Source organism: Rattus norvegicus, chromosome 5 (assembly GCF_036323735.1).
Source record: "Rattus norvegicus strain BN/NHsdMcwi chromosome 5, GRCr8, whole genome shotgun sequence".
Lineage (NCBI taxonomy): Eukaryota > Metazoa > Chordata > Mammalia > Rodentia > Muridae > Rattus > Rattus norvegicus.
In genome coordinates, this window is record NC_086023.1 from 50,260,527 (window position 1) to 50,276,414 (window position 15,888).

At 36.4% G+C, this 15,888-nt stretch overlaps 1 long non-coding RNA gene across 2 annotated transcripts in view; it reads right to left on the reverse strand.

Annotated features, from left to right (window-relative positions):
- The window catches only part of LOC134478954 (uncharacterized), a 74,751-nt gene that overhangs the window by 15,207 nt on the left and 43,656 nt on the right, over positions 1–15,888 (reverse strand). Inside the window, exon 3 of one of the 2 annotated variants that reach the window (XR_010051732.1) lies at positions 14,181–14,257. This is a non-coding gene — a long non-coding RNA (uncharacterized LOC134478954). Of the gene's footprint in view, positions 1–14,180; positions 14,309–15,888 lie in introns of both variants that reach the window. The other variant, XR_010051733.1, reaches the window with a different exon arrangement.

The following is a 15,888-nucleotide window of genomic DNA, read 5'->3' on the forward strand; positions in this document are numbered from 1 at the left end:
TCCTTCAGCTGCTTGTTCGGTCTTTCAGAGGGCAGTCGTGATAGGTCCCTTTTTGTGAATGCCCCACAGCTTCAGTAATGGTGTCAAGTCTTGGGGCCTCCTCTTGAGCTGGATCCCACTTTGGGTCTCTTGCTGAACCTTCTTTTCCTCAGGCTCTTCTCCATTTCCATCCCTGCATTTCTTTCAGACAAAATTACATTCAATTCATAAGTCATGTTTGATACTTATGGGATGTCAGAGCATAGCTACAGAAACCACTCACTGAAAGGCTGTACTGAGTACATCCCCAGTTACCCTGAATCTGGATATGGCCTTATGCCTTGCTTTCATGCTTTCCCAAATATAGACTTCAGTTCGTGCCAGGCAATTGTGTTTAAATTCGTCTGTCCTGAGAAAGTCCGGGGAGAAGGCTTCTCTGTTAATACTTAGTATGTGCTTATGAATGTCGGTTTACACGTTTTTCTGATCCAGTTTTTCTGATCTCAAACAACCTTGTTGGACCATTGTTTCCTTTGTCACATTCACAAATAAAAGTACACTAAAACTGAAGTCAGGTTGCCTACAGCATTAGACTATAGTCTGTCCCATTCTTTCATGTCCTCAAATCTCACAGACAGATCTGCATAAGTCAGTAAAAGTTGATGCTCCTCTTACTGGCTGGCTGTAAAATTCCTTCATCCTTCATCTTCTTTGATATATGAAACTTCATTTATAGCTCCGTAAGCCATAATACCCTCTCCATTTTAAAGTCACAATCATATTTGCAAAACCCTTGTGGCCAACAAGGTGACACTCAGAAAAAAAATTAAAATTCATAATTATGAGTCTGTATTCTTTGATTGGAACTTGAAGGCTACCCATAAAGAATTGTCAGGCAAGAGGTGATAACACATATTTTTAATCCCAGCACTAGAGACAGAGAGGCAGATGGACATTATGAGCTGGAGGCTAGCCAGAGGGAGTTCCAGGACACCCAGGAATACACAGTGAAACTCTGTCTAAGGGCCTCAAATCCCCAAAATAATTATCAAAAGTTACACATACTTCTATGGACAAGTGTCAATAGTTGGGGGAGAGGGGTGATACTCTCTTACTCCAGTGTTGACAGGTAAGAAAATAAACTCATAAGAAAAAAGTAGTGCACAACAAAAAATACAAAGATTTTTTTAAATAAGCAAACATAAAGGATGCACACACATACATAGAAATGCGTACATAATCATACACACCAACACATACACCACACATACAGGATTTCAGCACAGTAAAATTGTCTAAATGGTGTAGAGTCTGACTTAGAGCTGGTGATGACTATGTTAAATATGCCTCAAAACTTATACTTTCATTGCAGAATATTTTTAAATATTGCTAATATTTTTAAATATTGCTAATATTTTATGGTTTGCCTGCCACTGTATTTCTAGAAACAGCAAAATAAATCCATGCATACAAAATGCTTAAATGAATAGAAACAGAATTATAATTATGAAGAAGGAATTATCAAAATGATTTACTTTTTTCAATAATACAAATTTGAAACTAAAGCAGTTACAAATTTTAAATGTTTCACTATTGACAGATTTCTAATTAGGATTTGTAGGCAGCAGTGGTTAGCAAGAAGTCAAACACATTATTCCCCACACATTTCCTGAACATCTTTGATCATGTTATGCTAGCTAGTTTAGTCATTTTGGTTATGTGAACATATGTTTGTTTAAATTATGGAACCACTAGTTAGTCAAAAGAGGACCGAAGCTTCAGTAGTCTGTCTACAAAGGATACTTACTAACAATAACCAAAGAACAACAAGTTAGTTGAACAACAAGACACTGGCATTGTAGTACAAAATAATGAATTGTGAAAGTCAAAGAAAAGAAAAATTTAGCAAAACAATAAAATAAATTTGGCATATATAAAGGAATCTGCATAATGTTATCAGATTTCTGAACCAATTTCAAAATTTTAAAAGAGTTGAAATATAGCAAGTACTGAAAGAAAATAGCCACCATCTAGGACTACTATAGCTAGATAATTTTTTCTTTAAAATAAAAATATTTGTCTTCTCAAGATAAACAACTATTATGTTGACCACCACAAGACTTGAGAGTAGCCCCTATAAGAAATAGTTAAAGCAGTTCTCTTAATGGAAGTGAAACAATTTTCAACAATTATAAAAAATACACCCAAAGCATTGATTTATCTGGTATTTTTAAATATAAATTTCTATAAATTAACATTTTGGGTAGTAAGAATTTACTTTCAAGGTTAATACAAATGTCAACACATTAAAATGTATTAATAATCTTACATAAAAAGAGACAAAAGAAAGAACACAAAGTTCAGTACACATGAAGATATATATAGGTTTATACATCTTGTTGTAAACTTAAAATAAAAGGAGGGCTGGAGAGATGGTTAAGCTGTTAAAGGCTAGGCTCATAACCAAAAATATAAAATTAAAGGAATAATATATCAAATAATATATTTGATATAAGCTTCAAGCTAATCCTCAATGAAAACTTAGGCATTGAACCAAATATATAGAAATATAGAAAGATTCAAAATATAGAAAAAATAAGTCAGTGCCTATCAATACAAAATGTCATCAAACAACTGAAGACAAAATGAAACTAGGAAAACATAAGAGGGATGAAACAGCCACAAGTTAGATGAGACACGTCTTAATGGCAACAATATGCTTCCATTCTTCAATAATCATCTTAATGAAAATTTGGTTTAATTAATCAACTAAAAACCAGAGTGACAGAGTGGTTTTGAAACAGAATTATAACATAATGCATGATTGTTTTCTGTAAAAATATCAGGTTATACCTTCAGGATGACAAATTAAGTGGTTTTAAGACAAAGATGAAAACATTTGACAGTAACAGCAGTAATAGCTAATGAAGAATGGCTATACTTAGACAAAATAAACCCTCAGAATGGCCTACTCATCCCAAAATATGCATATCACAGTGAAATGGCATGAAGGCCAGGTCAGCTAATCTTTTAAACTCTTTTTCTATATAAGCATCCCACACCAGAACATCAGAAAATGAAAGATTTGATTTATAAGAATATAGAAGTCGATGCTGAACATTTTTAAGTGCCTCTCAGCCATTTTTGATTCCCATGGCTTAGTTCTGCCAATCCATGAGCATTAGAGTTGAGAATTCTATGTTTAGTTCTGTATCCCATTTTTTAATAGGGTTATTTGGCTCTCCGGAGTCTAACTTCTTGAGTTCTTTCTATATTCCAGACATTAGCCATCTATCAGATGTAGGGTTGGTAAAGATCTCTTTCCAATTTGTAGGTTGCTGTTTTGTCCTATTGACAGTGTCCTTTTCCTTAGAGAAGATTTTCAATTTTATGAGGTCCCATTTGTCAATTGTTAACCTTAGAACAGAAGACATTGGTATTCTGTTCAGGAAATTTACCCCTGTGCCTATGTGTTTGAGCCTCTTCCCCACTTTCTCATCTATTAGTTTCAGTGTATCTGCTTTTATGTGGAGGTCCTTGATTTACTTGGACTTTAGCTTTATACAAGAAGATAAGAGTGGATCAATTTGCATTCTTCTACATTCTGACTACCAGTTGAACCAACATTTGTTGAAAATGCTGCTTTTTTTCAACTGGATGGTTTTAGCTTCTTTGTCAAAGATCAAGTCACCATAGTAGGGTCACTTCTGGGTCTTCAATTCTATTACATTGATCTACTAGACTGTCTCTGTACCAATACCTTATAATATTTATCATTATTGCTCTGAAGTGGAGCTTGAGGTTGGGAATGGTGATTACCCATAAATTTCTTTTATTGTTGAGAATAGTTTTCTCTATCCTGGGTTTTTGATCATTCTGAATACATTTGAGAATTGCTCTTTCTTCCTCTGTGAAGAATTGAGTTAGAATTCTGATGGGGATTGCATTGAATCTGTAGATTGCTTTTGGTAAGGTGGACATTTCTACTATATTAATTCTGCCAATCCATGAGCATGGGAGACCTTTCAATCTTCTCATGTCTTCCTCATTTTCTTTCTTCAGGGACTTTAAGTTTCTGTCACACAGAACTTTCACTTGCTTAGTTAGAGTCACACCAAGATATTTTAAATTATTTACGACTATTGTGAAAGGTGTTGTTTCCTTAATTTTTTCTCAGTCAATTTAACCTTTGAATAGAGGAAGGCTACTAATTTGTTAAGAGTTAATTTTATATCCAGCCACTTTGCTGAAGTTGTTTATCAGCTGTAGGAACCTTCTGGTAGAATTTTTGGTGTCGCTTATGCACACATTGTATATACTCACTGATAAGTGGCTATTAGCCCAAAAGCCTACAATAACCGTTATACAACCCACAGACCATATGAAGCTTAGGAGGAAAGAAGACCATGGTGTAGATGCTTCAGTCCTACATTGAGAGAGGAACAGGATGATAGAGGGAGGCAGAAGTAGGGCTTTGCTGAAAGGGAGAGAGTAGGGGGAGGCAATAAGGGGACAGTATCAGGTACTGGGGAGGATAGGAAAGAGGTACAGAGAGAGATGGTCAGGAAAGCAAACCAAAATGTAGTAATAGAGGATGAGAAACTGGTGGTAGCCACTGGAGGATCGCAGACACCAAGGAAACACAAGGCTTCCAAGACCCAACAGGGATGACTTTAGCCGAAATGTTCAGAGAAGGGGAGATAGAACCTGTAAAGATCACCGTCAGTAGATAGTCAAGCATTCCAGTCAAGGGATAAAACCGCATGCTCGTCTCAAATTTTTTAATCCAGAAATGTTGCTGTCCAAAGGAAAGACAGGGATAAAAAAGACACAAACAAAACAATAACAACAACAACAACAAAAGCAAAACATGGACTGAAGGAAGGGCCATCTGGGGCTGGGGATTTAGCTCAGTGGTAGAGCGCTTACCTAGGAAGCGCAAGGCCCTGGGTTCGGTCCCCAGCTCCGAAAAAAAGAACCAAAAAAAAAAAAAAAAAAAAAGGAAGGGCCATCTGAGGACTGCTCCACTTGGGGATCTATCCTGTCTGCAGACACCAAACCCAACACTGTTGCTGTGGTCAAAAGGCACTTGCTGACAGGAACCTGGTATGGTAGCTCCTTGTGAGGTTTGGCCAGCCACTGACTAATGCAGATGTGGATGCTTGTAGTCAACAATTACACTGAGCTCAAGGATCCCGGTGAAAAAGCTGGTGGAAGGACGAATGGGGGGAGATTGCAACACCATAGGAAGAGCTACATAGGTTGGCCAGACTACCCAGTGCTCCTAGAGATTAGACCACCAACCAAAGAGTGCACAGGGAGGGATCCATGGCTCTAGAAACATAGGTAGCAAAGGATGACCATGCCTAACAACAATGGCGGGAGGGAGGCCTATAGTCCTGTGGAGGTTTGATGCCTCAGCACAGGGGGATGCTGGAGCAATGGTAGAGAAGAGGATGGGTGAATGGGGAGCACCCTTATAGAAGCAAAAGGGAAGGAGGAGAGCGCTAATGCAGGATGGAGGTTTTTGGAGGGGTAACCAGGAAGTGGTATATCATTTCAGATGTGAACATATGGAAGGATTAAAAATAATTAAATTAATAAATTAAAAATATAGAAATGAACAACCATACAACAATATCTGGGATTTTAAATTCCTACTTATAAGCTTTATTTGTAGAGAAAAATAAATGATAAATAGTTGACAGTGTTGTAGAACAAATGGAGCTAATGGAAATGTGGTGCTCCCAAGCAGCAGAGTAATGTACTATCTTTTCTCACATCCATGGGACATCCCTGAGATAGATCACGATAAAAGTCATAAAGCAAAGTTTAAGAAATTCAAGAAGACTGAAAATATTTCAACTACTACATTTTTCCTGACCAACACGAGATAAAAAAAGACCCACTATGAATACCTAGAAACTGAATAACACACTCTTGGAAAATCTGGTTACATAGAAAATCAAAGGGAAAATACAAGTATCTTAAGACACAGGGAGACTAAAATAGAGCATATCAAAATAAAGTCATATGAAAAAACCGTGCTAAAGGGGAAGTTTGTAGCTATGAACACTTACATAAAAAAGACAAGTAGGGTTGGAATGATTCAGTTCATGTTCTTCTAGTGGAACTGAGTTTCTTTGCCCAGCACCAATGTGAGCAGCACACAAACAACCATCACTGCAGCTCCAGCTGGATCCTCTGTAATCTTTTGGCCTCAGTGCACACGCGCACATACACACACACACACACACACACACACACACACACACACAAACACACACAAACACACACACACATGAATGAGGGGGGATTAAAATTAGTCTTAATAAAGGACAAAGTTTTCCAATAACTAGCAAAGTACTACACCATAAGAGACTTAAACCAAAAACAAAATCAGCCCAAAACTAGCAGAAGGTGGGGAATAAGAGGAGGCAAGCAGAAATACCTAGTATTTGTAATAAAAATTCAATAAGAGGATTTTTAAGGAATCAAAAGAAATCAACAAACAGCTGCACCAAGGAATAACAAAAAGGGCTATGTGAGATCACAACTGTGGGTGTTGCCTTGGATGTTTCAGAAGGAACACACCATAAGACAAGATTAGACTTCAAATCCCTGGCTAAAATTGAGAAAATACATAATTGCTAGAAAAATGTAACTAGTAAAAAGTTCAACCAAGAAAAAACCAAAAAGCCAAAACCAAATATGACAACTAAAAAAATAAATTACTAAACAAGTTTTTTATGAAAATAAAAAGGCTAATTAGTTTCGCTATAAGAAGAATTAGTAAGTCTTCTGAAGGATATGGAGCACTTCACATAAACTCTATAAGACAGGAATCATGCTGACAATGAAAGCAAACATCAGGCTAGCTTTGCTAATAAACATAGAAGTAAGGATGTCCAATAAATCCTCATGCAATAGCAGCATGTGAAGGGGTTCACATAGCAGAAACAAGTCAGATTTATTCCCAGTATCCATATATTTGAGTGAGTCTGTGTGATAGACTATGATTTTAAATTAAAAAAGAAAGATAATTGTCTCCAGACAATACAAATCACTTGACAAAAGATTCTACCGTTTGGTTATTTTAACTGTCAACAAAATTCATACTGGAGGAATCCATCGAATGTAATAAAGGGTCCTATAAAACCGTACAGCTTAAATAATTACATGGTCCCTGAAATGCCAAGGCACATTAATATATTCCTATATTAATAAGGTTTGCTAAGATCCCAATTGAAGTCCAATGAAGTAGACCTTCTCTGTCATGTTCTGGTGAATGCCCTCTGAACACACAAACTGGGGATGAGTCGTAATGTTAGGGTCACATGTAGGAGGAAAGTGTTTCAGCTCTAAAGAAGTCCAGTAACCTACAGAGAGGAAGATTTTATAACCTTTCATGAGAGCAACCATCATGGTTTTGACACATTTATAGAGAGTATAGCTTGAAAAATAGGGACAAGAAAAAGAAATAAAAAAAAACAAAAAAGAAAAATAAAAGAGAACATAAAATATCCATATATGACAGTGAAATGATGCTATGTATAGAAAATAATGTCTCAAGGGGGAATATATACATATATATATGTATATACATATATACATACATATATCCATTGGAACTACTAAATTCTCAGTCAGAGAAAGAAACAAAAAGTAGATAAAGAAGAATCAACCAAAAGTTAACTTCGAAAGCAATTGACTGGATTTGAGAAAGACAAAAAACAAACAAAAAAATCCTACACAAAGGGAAATATTTTAAAATTGCATTCATGGTACCAAAAGTGTAAAATAATTGTGAATAAACTTACTATAAGAGAGAAAAGGCTTACATGATGAACTTATAAAATATTAGTAAATTAAAACAAAAGTTCCCAAATTCATCCTGAATGACAGAAGATCCTGAATAATCCATGAGAGGAAATGTAGTCTCTTCAGTGAGTAATGTTGAAGAATTTGGACATGTGGTGCGTAAAAAAACTGGAATCTTATCTTAGATATAAAAATCAACCCAAAATGAACAAAATATGTGAATGTCAAGATGTGAAGCCACAAAGTTTCTGAGGCTGGAAAACCAGAGGAAATCTTCCTGACACTGATTCTCATGAAGGTTTCTTTGATTTGACTCTAAGCACACAGCCAACAAAAGCAGAAGCAAAAAATGTAAGCACCATCAATCTAAATCATCTAGCAAATAAATCCATCAACAGAATGGAGAAGTCCGCAGAGCTTGGAATCACATGCAAGCCATGTGTTACAGAGGTGTTTAATATCCACATCGCTGGACCTCCTGAAACTCAAGAGCTCAAAACTGAACAATCCAATTGCAAAAGAAGAAATTACCCAAAAAGCTGTTTTTTTAAATAATAACTGTTAGCTAATCAGCTTTTTATCACTGTAACAAAATATCCTCGGTAACGACTTCAGAGAGACGTTTATCTTGGCTTGAGGTTTGAAGGCATCGGTTTGATTAGAGGCTGCGGCAAGGCAGTATGACCCAGTTGGATAGTGTGTTAAAGAAAAAAATAAATAAAACAATTCATATCATGGACAGGGAATGAGGACAAACCAGGAATCCACGATCTTAAAAGACCTCCAGCCTCCTACTGTCACCACCCATTTAGCACATGGGTCTCTGGAGAGCGTTTAAGATAAAATACAAACTATGGTAGTATGTAAATGGCTTACTGACACATACATGAGGAGTCACTGGCCATCAGTAGTCAGTACAAAAAAGCTAACCCGAACACAGCTATTAGAACAGCTATTAGCAAAACAGCAAAGGCAGGCACCGGTTGGGGAAAATGCGGAGTGAGGGCTTACCATTGTTGTGGGCTTACTAAGTCACTTTTCCCTTGGTCTTATCAAAAGCAGAAGAGCAATCAAATAGCTTAAACAACTGGCAAATGTGGCATTAGTGACGGTGCCAATCATAAAAACGAGGGCGGACTTATCAAAGTCGAAAACAAGCATCAACCTGAATGAATTTCAAAAACAAAGCAGGCCTTAAAAAAACTTGTTACAGAAAAACATTACAGGAATAATTTAATAATTTAATAACAGTAGCAGGCAAAATGAAATCTGTTATTTTTTTTGAGAACTCTTCATAATCAGAAAAACTACAAATAAAAGTGTGATAAAGGTCACTTCCCATTAAGTGATAATGAAAGTGGGGGACTAGTAACTGGGAGTGACACCTGACATACAGGGACACACAGGAGCAGGCTCAGCAGGACTGTCAGGGCTCCTTCCTACTCTGTGTGTAGGGTGGGGCTCTCTTGTGCTTCATTATCTCCTGAAGCATTTATACTTTTTAAGCTGTCTTTCGGGCGCACATGAGGGAAAATGCCCTCAGAAGGCAGCAGAGGCTTCATGTTGGCCTAAGCTGGTGTGGCAGCTAATTGTGAGCCTCACAGTGCGGGTGCTGGGAACTGAACTCGGTTCTCCAAAAGGACTGTGCACTCAACGCTGACTCATTGTTTTTATGCTTCTGTCACTTGTATACTTTTTTGTTCTTCCTAATTTTATTTATTTGCATTCTTTACAAAAGGTGGACCACTTCATGGTAAAACCATTACTTAATAAAGATACAGTTCCTCTGCTGTTGTTTTCCAGAAATCAATTTTCGTTCGTTGGAAACATTTAATCGTAGCTTTCCCTACTTCAATATTTTAAAAGTTTGTCTATTTTTTTCACAGAAATACCATTTTTTAGTGATAAAGTTAAAAATAAAAACAAAACTCTGACTACCATGGTAGCAATGTTGAACTCACTGTCAGCACCGGGAGGCTTTTATGATCCTTTCTCGTTCCAACAGCTTTCATGGTGGACCTAGAATAGGACCTGAGCCACTGCCCCATTCCTGTTCTACCTACTGAGTGTCACAGCGTTGTTGCACTGTCTCCACAGAGGATTGCTTTGCACAAGACAGTCACACTTTTTCCAGTCAAGAGAGTCAAATTTGAACTAGGAAGAACAATACATAGTTTGCAATTCTATGAGTGATACCATGCATAATCCCATAATCATCAGAGAACGATAGATTGTCACATTTCTTTTGGATCATGTAGAGAAACACATTTGACTGTATGCACATTGTTTACACCAGTGCTTAGGCACAGAGAATTTGGGAACAGAAAAGTTTTGGCTACAAAATTAGTGATACCATTTCTTGTGTATGAGTCTAAGAAATCAGTCTGATTGCTATGATCTTCAGATTATGTGTGGTCAACATCATTATCTGTTGTTAAATGCATGATAAATGCAACATGAAATGCATGTAAAATGCAGATAACTGAATAGGAAACTGAGGAACAAGTGATGTGCTCCAGCAGCATTAATGATAAAAGATAAATTGGAAATAATGGAATGGTCATTTTCTCCAGAAGCATTAATGATAAAAGATAAATTGGAAATAATGGAATGGTCATTTTCTCCAGAAGCCAGGGAAATGTTACTTAGATGATAGATGATAGGCAGGAAGAAAGAAAGATGATTATGGATACTAGCATCCACATAAATATATCCTTTGAGATACATGCCTTTACCTGAGAGCATTATTTCTTTATGTGACAGACTGAAGTCAACTGCACCACAAACAAGGAACAACTCCAGTTTTTCTATCATAATTCAACTGTCAATCATCTTTTCTTTTACTTTGCATAGATTAAGGACCATGTCCATAGCCTTCCACCCACAGAAGGCACATCCACAGACTTGGAAAGAGAATGGTTGGTGATCATACTCAGTTTCCCCCCTTCTCCCTTTATCCACTTAGGAACTCAAATATTAGGACAATGAACAGAAATAAGCAAAAGTTCCTTTAAGAAATGCTCGCTATTAGCTCTTTTCTCACATGTGCCTGTTGATGTCAGACTTAACAAACGAACGTTTTTCCATGGGTTTCATCTACATTGTCTCAGGCTGGTCTTCCAGAGATGCATCTCTCTACCAGAGAGTTATAGAATCTGGCTGCAGGGGTCAATATTAACTCCTATTTCCTCACAGTGTGTCCTTTCACGTATGCCTGGGACCTGGAGCTCAAACATCTCAACTGCAGTCATGGGGTCTCAGTCAGGGCTCATTGTAGAAATTCGAATTGAGAAGAACATTCATTAGTTTTTCTCATCCTTGTCCCAGTCAAACTAGTGCTTTTAAACTCCTTCTAGTCAGGTGGTAGTATGTGGGTGGAAGATGAATGAACATCTAGATAGAGGAAATACTCTCTTCCTGCCTATTTCCTTAGTAACTCTTAGCTGATGTGATGGGAGATGTTCTTTACTACCCTCACTGCCAAGATGGTAGTCCTTATGCACATACACGCTTGGTGATGGAGGGGCTTTGTGCATCTGGCAAATTTCGTGAACTTCCTGAGACTTCTGAATTAGTTACTTCCTGAGAATTTATGAGCTTTCCTTGAGAATTTCCTGAGTCTTAAAGAGCTTCAGAGACTATCACTACATATAACACTATACTAATTCATATCATGTAAAAGAACCAGTCAGTGAGTGTAAAAGGGAAAAAAAAACCTTTCTTTTATCCTTGTCTGAGGTGGGTGTGTGAAATTTCCTTAGCTGTTATTTTGACAATGAAGAGGTACTTATTACTTGTTGTGATCGGTTTGGGGGCTACAATAGAGAAATGCCTATTGATAATATGTTATTTTCACTTTCTTGCTGGGCAGAAGCAGAATGTGGAAAAATAAAAATCAGAAGCATGAAGGGGTTGATAGCAGAAGAGTCATAAATATACATGATGTCCTAGATAATGATTGGGTTTCAGACAAGAACACTGTGATCTCTGTGTGGGGCATATCAGACATGAAATAAAGATGCTGGAGCCAAAGCCCAGCAGATATTTGTGATATGAGGAAATAAACTTGCCAAGAAAGAATTTTTCTTTCTAATTCAAATTACATTTCATTTTTTTTGTTTAAAATTAAAATTAATTGATAAATAAAATCATAAAATGGGCATATTCGTGGTGTCATGATGTTTTAATATATATGTAGTTAATGTAAAGTTTAAGTCAGATTAAATTTATCTCTCCTATACTATTTATTTTTTATTTATATTGAAAACTTTCAAGTTCCTTTCTCACAGCTTTTTAAGTAGCAGTATATATTAGGGCCATCTTAAGCCATGCTACTGTGGAATAGCCACCAGAGCTTCCTACTTACCTAATTAACTTGACCAGGCCTTTTACTTTTCATAATCTATTAAAATACTATGCTTTCACCATCTTATTATCTCTTGCATCCTTCCTATCACTACCTTCCTATTCTCAAGTGTTATGAGATAAAATAGTGTATTTCAAAAGTTGGAGAGAAAACTAAAGCCTACAATGTGATTATGCAACTTTTCAGTGCTGTGGTTAGAGAAATTGCATGTTTTTAACTATCATGAGGTGGTAGGAATACACATTGTCTTTTAGTTCTCTTAGTGTTTCAAAAGAATTTAGACCAGTAGATAAGAACATTACTTCAAAGATGTTATGCTTACTGAAAGACTTGGAGCTTTGTAAATATAGTGTAGATTTCAAACAATATGCAATTTTAGAAGCCTGGATAAGGATGTGTATTTGAAACATAGATAAATATTATCCCCCTTTCTGTAAATAATGTCATCTGTAAATGAACTAAGGCTTAATATCTCTCATATCCTCTAGTGAATTATAACACATAGTACAATGAATTTGAATCTCCATTCATGAGCTCAGAAGAAAGACAAGAGATCACAGTAACGTAAGTTTCTAGAGAAAACCCAAATTTTGTTCCTATTTCCTCAAATCCATGGTGTTTTAAAAAGGCTACAGCTAACATGTGGACATCTTCAGAAAGCCACAGAGTACAGGAGGCTATAGAGAAGAAGGGTAAGGTAGATACTTAATTCAGGAAAAATAAAATGGAGTATTGATTTGTTCCAGTACATTAGAGAAAATAATTACAGGTATTTTCTATTATAGAGCAAATGATATATAGCTGAAAGTCATGATTCAAATTTGGAGAAATTAGTTGTCTCATTTTTAATAAATAATAAATGAAATTTAAAAGAAAATTTACTATGGAAATGATCCAACAACAATTTGTAGGAGTGTTTCAAAAAATAGTAAAGAATATTTGGAGAAAGGGGGTTTTTGCTACAATTCTTCCAAATTCACATAGTTACATACAATTTTGACAAAATTTTAACCCACTTTGTTCAGTGTCAAGAAGATAAATGTGTTTTCACAATATATGGGACCTCTCAGATGGTACAGTAGTCACAGAAAACTGTAGATAGCTTTTACCACATAAAGAGGAAAGTACAGGATACTGAAGGCCAGTATGTCTTTCTTGATGTTGCAAGATATTTGTAGAAGATTGAAGCAATTCACTGACAGCATGAGTGAAATCTGGCAAACTTTTCCACCTCTTACAGCAATATTGTGAGACGATGACCATGGGAAGTCATGACATAGGCATGTGTGATCACTGTTCTGTACACAGATACCATAAAACACATGTGAAACAGCAAGATAAAGCCCAATTGTGGCAAAAATTCAAAGCTATGTCAATGTCATGGGTAAAAATCAGGCCATTATGATTTCCCCACAAATCTCTGAGGAAGCTATCTCCTGAGGAGGACATTTTAAATCCAATAAAGGAATTCTGCTAAGCAAATTTTGTCAAAATTGTACGTAACTATGTGAATTTGGAGGAATTGTGGCAAAAAAAGCCCTTTCCCCAAATGTTCCTTATGTTTTAATTATGGAGCCAATTATGGCCCTGGAGATTCTCACATAGAACTATAGACGGAGCTCATTTCATAGATGCTAAACTATGTCAGTGCCTAAGTAGTGAGCTCCATACCTCAGTGTCCAGCCTCTTGAAGCATTACTCCGAAATGGTAATGGTGGCCAGGTAAAGCTAACTACTTTCCCATCTCTCTACATGCATCTCATCTACAATAAATCACTCTGTTAACACACATGTGCTATACTTGTGTGTATGAACCTATATGTCTTGCATTCTACAAGGTAACAGATTAACGAATATGCATAGACTATCTCTCTGTGTGACTAACTGAAAACCAGTGTCATGGAAATCATTGCATATTTAACTCACAGCAAGTTAGAGTGTAAGACTTACCCTATTATAAAGGAGTGGAAATTGTGATTTATAGATCATCTTCACAATATAAATTTGTTCTTACCCCCTTGAAGCAGTCATGGTGATTCTCCAAGACTACAGCTGGCATACAGACATCTTCTGAAATCCACTCTGTGCTAACTAAGGAACAGAAAGGTGGAGTAGATATTCAGTGCTCGGTGACTTTAGTGCCTACAGAGAACAACCAGAAAATATTTAATCCAGTCCCTTCCAATATCATCACTAATAAAATTTTCTTTCCATGCCACTACGGATACACATCATCATAGCAAACCATCATTTTTGTCATTTACCAGAAGCCTGGTAAATACCAGTGAACACTGATATCTGAGCTATCTATACTAAGTTATTCTGAGTTATCTATCCTGGGTTATCTACCTATCTATTTGTATGTTTCACCTATCTGTCGGTGTCTCTCTGTATTTATCTATTATCTATGTATTTTCTTTAATACCCAATCTTTTAGGTTCACAGATACATCTATTAAAACAAAATACCAACTTTTCGAGGCCTCTAGTATTTAATCTGCTCAATCTATAACTTATATCTGTTTCTTAAATTTCTCCTTCTCTGCCCAGTTTGGATTCTGCAGTTCATCTTTACATATCAAAACTATCAAAAACATTAATTTTCATTAAATACTTTCTCCTATTTTACATATATTTGGACAAACTTAGCTCTGTCTTTACTTACTCGGAGAGCACAACGCTATTACAAAGGCCAAGCAATATTAGTGAGTTATATTTAAAAGTTTTTTTCAGAAATTGTTGATAGAGAGTTATCATAGCCTACCAAACCCAAAGACTCTCCCTTGTGAGCCTGCCTTCTTACTCTGCAGCAAGATTATACCACAGTCTCTTTCCAAACTTTACATTTTACCATCAAACTATATCCACTCTCGCTCATGCAGCTGTAACGACAAGTAGAACACACTCTGTCCCCCATGACCAATAAAACTTCTCTCCTGAGGCATTTCCTATGCCCTCATTCTGCTGTGCACTTCCTATCTTCAACAAGAACTCATAGTATCTAACACTTAACAAACATCAGCCTCTTGCTCTCCTACACTCTAATCTTGATTCTGTTGAAGAATCTTACCACCATCCACCTTTCAGAGAGGTGATTTCTAACTTTTCTTTGTGCCCTATTTGATTACAATGTTTCTGTAGCATTATATTCTGTCAGTGGTACCATGTCAGCGTCATGTCTATGGTGTTCTACTTCTTTCATAGAAGCATCCTTGATCCTTTGGCCCTTTAGTATTAGTTTACTGTCATATTCTGAACTCAAGTGTCTCTGACTATAAATATGATTTTAATGTAGCTTTCAGTGACCTTACCACTGTTTCCTTGGTGGTACATAATAAATTGACATATATTTGCTATTTTTGAATGGCATTGTTATCAAGATGTATAATGTCCTCCAAACCCTCATGTACTTAGTGTTCAGTTCCTAAATTTTTGAAGTTTTAACATGGGAATATGATGGGATCAAGGAACATAATCAATATGTTAATCCACTAAGAGACACTTAATCTTATGGCACTGTGAAAAATGATGGAATCTAACAGATCGAGCTTCGCTAGATAAAGCAGATCACAGTTACGCCTTGTTCATGATTCTTTTTCTCTGGCTTTCTGGTCCCTGGCTACTATGAGCAGCCTTTCTCCTTCATGCCCTTCTACCATGATGTTTCTGTATCACCACAATTTGAAAGGAAATGGATCCAGATGTCCAGATGACTATGAGCTG